The sequence below is a fragment of the Anser anser genome (assembly GCF_964211835.1).
Source record: "Anser anser genome assembly, chromosome: 1".
NCBI classification, from domain to species: Eukaryota; Metazoa; Chordata; class Aves; order Anseriformes; family Anatidae; genus Anser; species Anser anser.
This window is the reverse complement of record NC_139720.1, coordinates 164446078-164454510: the sequence shown is the minus strand read 5'-3', so window position 1 is coordinate 164454510 and position 8433 is coordinate 164446078. Positions and strand designations below refer to the sequence as shown.

Below are 8433 nucleotides of genomic sequence, written 5' to 3'. Positions count from 1 at the left end.
GTCTTCCCATTTAGCAGTTTTGTGATTGTAAGTGGAAGAAGGGTTATTTAGATATTTGTGCACATGTACAAAACCAGACTTAAATAGGCTTAAATAGACTTAAAATTCTGAGATCTGGAATTTTTCTCACTTAAATATCTGTGTTTGAAATAGTTATCACAGACTCCCTTTATGCACAAGGGAGAGAAGAAGTAGGCACATCTAGAGTGAAATTCATTTGATCTGTTTCAAAAGTCTGCCTTACTGCAAGAAGACTATCACTCTCTTTAAAAGCTCTCTGTATAGGCATGTAGAACGAGATGATGCTCAAATGTGTCTCCATAGTGAGACCCATGGCCAGATGAAAACTCAGATGTCTGAAACATCTAAAAAGTGCAGCTGGTTTTTTAAAAACTCATTAAGGAAAACACACACACACACAAATCAGTTTTGCCTGCCTTTGGTTGTTTAAATGCAAGTTATGAAGTTATGGCTAAATCAGCCATTTCTAAATGGGGAGAAGTGCTTGACACATGAGCTTAACTCTCTAAACATCCCATGGTGATATAATGTGCTTTCTTTCTTATGCAATCCAGTGCTAGAAAATTACCTAGCTGGCCCAATATTTTGCTGAGAGAATAAACCAAAGCAAAGCAAAGCAAAAATATAGACTACAAATTTATAGGTGCATGCAACAACAACAGAAATTGAAATCCACATAGATATACTTTTACCTTTATATTGACTGGCCTTTCATTGTCATTTAATATCTACTTCAAGGTCAAATCTGCTAGTAATTGCTTTAGAGGAGTTCAGTGCTGAGCAGATTATATTCAGGTGAACTGCCATCTGTATTTTAAAGTGCAGACATGTTTCAATATTCTGTGCCTGACCTAGTCATATCCATTAGAATCACTTAGTTTTGTGAGACATCATGAACTGAATATGGTCAGACAAGCTATTTCCTCTGTCTTTTCTACAGTGTCACTGATGTCACCTGCTTCTCAAGCAGCCGAAAGTTGCAAACAGCTCCACTTCAAGATTCCTACAAAAACAGTATAGATGTGGGCAGCCAAGTATTTTTAGCTGATCACACTTTAGACTTCTGTCAAGATGGGCCAGTTAAGTTATGAAAGAGGCAGATAGTGTCATTATTTTATTTCTAAAGCTGCAAAATATTATTAATTAAATATATATATATTTCTTTAATAAGAAGAATAAACTTCATGGAATGACTAGATTACTCAAAGTTCCCCAGAAAAATGAAACATCTGATAAGAAACAAAATGAGAAAAAAAAATCATAAATCGTAACACAGCAGGTATTAATGATGAAGGGTAAGAAAAAAAGAAAAAGAGAGAGAATATTAAGCTGTTTGGACCAGTAGGTATGTTAAAGTGTGCTCTTTTCTTTGCTTTCACTAACAGCATCCATGTAAAATTTCTGCAAAGAAAAAGCCTATTAATCTTCACACAGGGCCAGGAGCATATTAGAAATTATGTCAAATGTGCACCACCACCTTTTAAGAGAATGAAACACTCTTTTGAAACTGTTATCAGTTAACTATGCCACGTTTGCTGATGATAGTAAACTGGGAGATCCTGTTTACTCTCTGGAGGGATGAGAGGACTTGCAGAGGTATCTAGACAGATTGGAGCACAATGCCAATCATTGGCATGAAATTCCACAAGAGAGTATGCAGGGTTCTGTACTTGGGATGGAGTAATGCCAGACACAGGCACCTACTGGGAGACAAGTGGCTAGAGAGTAGATCAGCAGAAAGGGATGTGGGGGTTGACAGCTGCTCATTGACAGCAGGCTCAAAATGAGTCAGCAGTGTGCACTGGTAGCCAAGAGGGCAAACCACATATTTCAGAGGTTCAGGAGAAGATCATACATATAAAGAAAAATTTCTTTGCTCTGAAGATGTTCAAACACTGGATCAGGATTCCTAGAGAGGTGGTGAATGCTCCACAGCTGTCAATTCACAGCTGTTCAAGAGGCATTTGGATAATAGCCTTAATAATATGTTTTAACTTTTGATAAGCCCCTGAAGTGGTCAGACACTGATGGACTTGATGATCTTTGTAGGTCTCTTTCAATTGAACTATTCTATTCTATTCTATTCTATTCTATTCTATTCTATTCTGTTCTGTTCTGTTCTGTTCTGTTCTGTTCTTTTCTGTTCTGTTCTGTTCTGTTCTATTCCATTCCATTCCATTCCATTCCATTCCATTCCGTTCCATTCCATTTGCAGAGGTTTGCTTCACAGATAGCAGGATTAGAATATAGTGGTGAAGGTCTGAAAAATAATGCATTGATTTCAGAATAAATATGGAAGATAAATGTTGTTCTCGTTTGCCTTTATACACAAAAAGCCATGTGTGAAAAGTTTTAAAATGCATTTTATTGCATATGTAGGAGAATGTTATAGAAATTATTTTTGCAGTTTAGAATCACGTATTTTGTATACTCACATGAAAAATCACTCATAATCACACCTGAAAATACCTTTTGTAACAGCTTTACTTTGCATTTATTATTCTACTTTTCTAAATTTATACCTGTGTTAAAGTATTTTTATGGCAAATGTAAATGTGAGATAAATGCAAAACATTGTAAACTTCTGTTACACAACTGAAAAGAAAAAAGTTTTTTAGTTATTTCTAAGCTCAAATTTTGAATAAATAAGTATTAAATATATTAAAAGAATTCAAAATGTGCTCTTTGGCAGAAAACAAATAAACAAACAAACAAGGAAAAGAAAATGCATCAGGGGAATAAAATCTGTTAGCCTGGTGACAGAATTTGTCACCAAAGGTCTACATCTAACTGTGAAAAGAATTAATAGATTTGGTAATTTTTGTTTGTTTTCTCAGAAAGCAGAAACCAATACAGGAATATATTCTGGAAGGCCTATGGAACAATTTATTATATATGTTATAAATGTCAACTATTAGCTGTCTTTTAAGTACTAGAGACACCTGTCTTTATACTCTTGATGCTGAAAAATGCCATTCAGTGCTGGGAAAAAAATGTTGATCGAGCAATTTTGAAGACAGTGATAGGGAGCAAAGGAATTTACACAGCAGGCATTACATGAGTTTTAGTAAAAGGTAGCTATAGTACTTGTTTTAGTACTTCAGCAGATTTAAAAAATGTCTTGAAGCACAGATGTTAGAAGCAAACCATCTTCCAAATACTGTTGCAGAATATGTACACAAAATTAAAGAATCTTTAGTATTGTGTGCAGCTGTTAAAAATCTCTGAGCAAAATGAAGCATTTTAGACATTTTTTGTTCTACACAATTTTGTGGCAGGTAACAGCCATTAAAGTTTAAAGTTATAAAAGGACCTGAGCTTTCTGACATGTAAATCATAGGTAAAAGCAAATCACCAAAATTGTTATTTCCATGTAAAAGACAAACAAACAAACAAAAAAAACAACTTTTAAGCAAGCTTAAAAATCTAAGTATCTTGTGGTAATCTTATGGCAAACAAGGCATTAACCATATATTGATGAAATTATAAAATTATTTAGAAGCTCAAGGAAGCAGGTAGCATAGAAATGAAAAGTGAAATTATAAAGATTGATCTAATCAACTTCTGTGGAAATTCATCTAAAATATTTTTTTTGTTATTATTATTATTTTAGGAAATGACTTGTAATGAAGAGGTCACCACCACATCAAGGATCTATCAAGATGTACTAATCCTAATGCTTTCATAGCATTTCTGACTCTCATAATAAGAACAGAAATATAATGTGTGCTTAATCTCTCCAAGTGTTCAACCACCACCAACAACAAAAAAGTTCTGAAAAAGGTCCAATTTATGTAGCTGTTTACAAAAATTAATACCTAATGCTAACAACTGACCTACATGATCTGAACAGGGGATGAAAAAGGAAGTTTTATTTTAACAGCCATGGGCTATATACTGGGAAATGTTCGGATTCTTAAAGAGTTGATGTAGCAGATATAGGTCTTTTTTTCCTCTGGTCTGTGGTAAGAAGTGAATATTAATAGCAGAATCCTTAAGCCATAAGCAATATATTTGTTAGCTGCCATATTCTGGGTTATTTTTGTAGCGTTATTATTAAAAACAAACTCTATGAAGAAACCGAGTGGATAGACTCATCAGGATGTGTGAATTTTATCAGGGTAGTCAGGAACTAGGCTATTAATAAGACCAATGGAATGATATAGATGCAGTTGTAAGGCACTGCTAAGAATTTACACTTCTCATGCAACACTTCCATATATGCACCCAGTATCACAAGCAAACTCTCCGAAGGACCTGTGTTGGAAGGTGATAGCATATCTACTTAAGATTTATAAAAGAAATTAACAATAAAATAAAAATAATAATAAAAAGCAAGTGTTTCACACTTATTCAATATAGTTAAATCCATATCTGCCAAGAATTTCAGAAAACTCATGGTTAATGACAGGTAAAGAAAACTGATGAAAATTCTGTGCAATTTTGTGATGTTTGATAATTTACACATGGAAAAATAACCTTCATTATATTTAAGTAGTGCTGAGTTTCAAGTGATCCAATGTAATTCAAGAAAGTGGTTTTGGTGTGGTTTACTATTATTATTATTATTATTAAACAACTAACTCAATAGCTATTAGAAGGGAAAAGTGTTAGAAAACAGTTGGAAGAGAATTGGGAACAAAACAGAAAGTATAGCAAATGCATCTACATTTTGATTTCTGTTAGAGTCATCCCACTTTAAAAAGGGTATCCCAGAATCAGAGAAGAAGAAATGTGTAATAAACATAATGAATTAATTCCCTATGAGAAATTATATAGGCTGACATTCCTGTTCCTGAAGGATAATAATGAGCCTGATAGAGCTCTGCTCTGATTCTATGTGGCAGTCCTTATGCCTGAAACTGCTGAAAAATTGACTGTTTAAAATTAATTCAAAATTTATCTTGATGTTTACTGGAAGCAGCTAAAGTAAACATATATGCATAGTAAGAAAAAAATAATCTACTAGACATCATTCTAATTAAGAAGATGTTAAAATAAACATACAGGTAATTTGGAGGAAAGGGTGCAACCCTTGAAAGGAAGGTAGGTTTGCAACATCCACTGCCATGTTTACAACATGGAAGCTGAAGTTTTAAGTAATTACTTGAAACTGTCAGCTTTGTCCATCATACCTAGAAAAAAATGAAGATAATTTGTCCTGCTTTTTTACTTAGATGTCTGGACTACCGACATAACCTTGGCAGGGCAGACCAATGACAGGTGAAATATACTAAAATATTAAAATTATGTCTTAGATGAACTCCATATATGCATTTCAGATGCAATTGAAAATACCTTCATTTCATACATGATTTCTTGTTCCTGGCAGCAAATATTGTCACTTATTAAATATAAAAATTTAGTCTGAATACTCATGTAACAGGCTGATCCACAAATTATAAAATATTTATTTTTAGTGATTTGGTATTCAAGTTCTTTGACAGGCATTAAGGAAAAAAATAGTAAGAGGAGCAGCAGTATCATAGACTCATAAAAGTATTATAGACTCATGGTTTAGGTGGTTTAGATTGGAAGGGGACCTTAAAGGAACCTTAATGATCATCTGGTTCCAACCCCCCTGCCATGAGTAGGGACACCTTCCACTAGACCAGGTTTTCCATCCAAACTGGCCTTGAACGCTTCCAGGGATGGGGCATCCACAACTTCTCTGGGCAACCTGTTGCAGTGCTACACCACTCTCACAGTAAAGAATTTCCTCCTTATATCTAATCTAAACCTACCCTCTTTTAGTTTAAAACCATTACTCTGTGTCCTATCAATACATTCCCTGATAAAGAGTCCCTCTCCTACTTTCCTGTAGGCCCCCTTTACGTATTGGAAGGCTCCTATAAGGTCTCCCAAGAGGAGAGATCTTCCCCTCTACAGGCTGAACAATCCCAAATTCCTCAGCCTATCCTTGTAGGAGAGGTGCCCCAGCCCTTACTCCTTGTCCTCTTACTACACTCCCTTACAAGGAATCCCTCTCCTGCTTTTTTGTAGACCTCTTTAGGTACTGAAAAGGTGCAATAAGGTCTCCTGTAGCCTTCTTGTCTCTAGGCTGAACAGATACAGCTCTCTAAGCCTGTCTTCATAGCAGAGGTGTTCCAGGCCTCTTATCATCCTCATGGCCCTCCTCTGGACTTGCTTCAACAGGTTCATGTCCTTATTGTTGGGGGTCCCAGAGCTGAACTCAGTAACTCAGTGCTCAAGGTGTAGTACCCTAAAGAAAAAGAATCTTAGTTAGATACAAGCAGAAAAATGAAATGGAAAAAGAGTTTGAGTTTAAAAAAAAAAAAAAAAAAAAAAAAAAAAGGTGAAACTCCAGTTGAAGTCTAATTAGACTTTTTAAAGGCTTCTGGATTGCAGTTTTCTAATTGTAACTCATGTGCATTCAGGGTCCTGAGTGGACCAACAGGTTGTAATTACTGACAGTCATACAGCTCTGTAAGCCTCCTCCGTGTTACTGTATTTCCAGTTCCAATTTGAGCTTTAGCCACCTATGATTAAGATATGTTCTGATATGGTTCATCTATGCAACCTTAGGCTATACTTAAGTGAAGACACTTAAGTGAGAAAAAGCTGTGAGAAGCCTCATGAGAGTCCTGTGTATGCACTACCTGCCTAATTGGCTTGAGGGCAGCATTTCAGCACAGCCCTTGCTCTGATTCATGTTCTGAGCTCTACTCTGTCCTTTTACCTTATTGACCCCAACTGTATTGCCTGGCTTGGTTTGGGGCTTGTGTGGTCACTGTGGACTTGCCCAGCCATCACTGGACTCTTAGATGATCCCCAGTTGCCATCCTCATCCCAGACTTGCTCTTCTGGTCAAGTATCATGGGATCGCACACTTTGATAAGTTGTTGCCCTGGTAGCCTCCCCTCTCCCTCGGCTCCTCACTCCATATTCTTGCAGGCAGTCTGATCTCTCTAGCTTTCAGCCAAGTATATTCTAATGCAGTTTCTAGTTCTGTAATTAATTAAACATTGCATAAACTGTGAAAACAAGACTAAAATCTGAGAGAAAACTTACATTCTTGCTCCAGAAAAACTCTGATGACCCAAACAGAGGGCCTGTCCGGAACTGTGCCTATATGGTTCTTCCTCTGGCTGCAGGGAGTGCCAGAGCCTGCTGCTGCCAGGGGAGAGTGGCAGGTATTCCACCTGTGTGAGGTGCAAGCAGGTGGAAGATCTGGTCAGTGTGGTAGCAGAACTGAAAGAGCAGGTTGAGAGACTGAAGACCATCAGGGACTGTAAGAGGGAGATTGACTGGTGGAGTAGCTCCAGTAGTGCCAGGTAGATACCCCACAATTGGTGGTGGACCCCCTGCCCTGCCCCTGTCAGATCCCCCCACAGGGGACCTGCTCCTTTGTGGGTTCTCCACAGTCTACAGCTTCCTTCAGGGCATATTCACCTGCTTCAGCATGGGTTGCCCATGGGTGGCAGCTCCTGCAAGACTGCCTGTTCCTGAGTGGGCTCCTCTCCACAGGCTGCAGTTCTGGCCCAGAGTCTGTTTCTGTGGGGGCTACAGCCTCCTTGAGGTGAGATACACCTTCTCCACCATGAGCTCCTCTGTGGACTGCAGTGTGGATATCTGCTCCGTCGTAGTTTGCAGAGGGACAGCTGTTGTGGTTTAACCCGGCTGGCAGCTAAACACCACACAGCCGTTCGCTCACCCTCCCCCCTCCCTCTCTGGGAAGGGGGAGAGAAACGGGAAAGTGAAGCCTGTGAGTTGAGATAAAGACAGTTTATTAAGACAGAAAAATAATAATAACAATAATAATAATAGTGATAATGATAATAGTATTAATAATAATAATGTGTAAGAAACAAGTGATGCACAATGCAATTGCTCACCACCCGCTGACCGATGCCCAGCCTATCCCCGAGCAGCCGGCGCCCCACCCCAGCCAGCCACCCCTATATATTGTTTAGCATGACGTCAGATGGTATGGAATACCCCTTTGGCCAGTTTGGGTCAGCTGTCCTGGGTCTGTCCCCTCCCAGCTCCTGCTGCACCCCTAGCCTGCTCGCTGGCAGGACAGAGCGAGAAGCTGAAAAGTCCTTGGCCTGGTGTAAACACTGCTCTGCAACAATTAAAACATCAGCATGTTATCAGCGCTCTTCTCATCCTAATCCAAAACATAGCACCCTACCAGCTACTAGGAGGAAAATTAACTCTGTCCTAACTGGAACCTGCTGCTCCACCATGGTCCTCCTCTTTCCACTGTCTGGAGCACCTCTTCCCTCTCCTTCTTCACTGTCCTTGGTGTCTGCAGGGTTGTTTCTCTCACATTTTCTTACTCCTCTCTCCCAGATGCTGTTGCACAGAATTGTTCACTTTCTTAAATGTGCTCTCACAGAGGTGCAAACAGAGTCACTTATCAGCACATCTTTGTCCAGTAGAAGAGCT

General features: G+C 38.4%; 1 long non-coding RNA gene across 2 annotated transcripts; it reads right to left on the bottom strand.

The window, feature by feature from the left end:
- Window positions 1-1601: 1601 nt before the first annotated feature.
- Window positions 1602-7921, bottom strand: LOC310892827. 2 transcript variants are annotated; one of them, XR_014578499.1, is made up of 4 exons: window positions 7878-7910; window positions 7435-7745; window positions 7054-7184; window positions 1602-6244 (listed from the first exon to the last, which is right to left on the bottom strand). It is a non-coding gene; the product is annotated as an uncharacterized lncRNA (long non-coding RNA). The 2 variants fall into 2 exon arrangements; XR_014578498.1 differs by having other exon boundaries at window positions 7435-7921.
- Window positions 7922-8433: the final 512 nt, after the last annotated feature.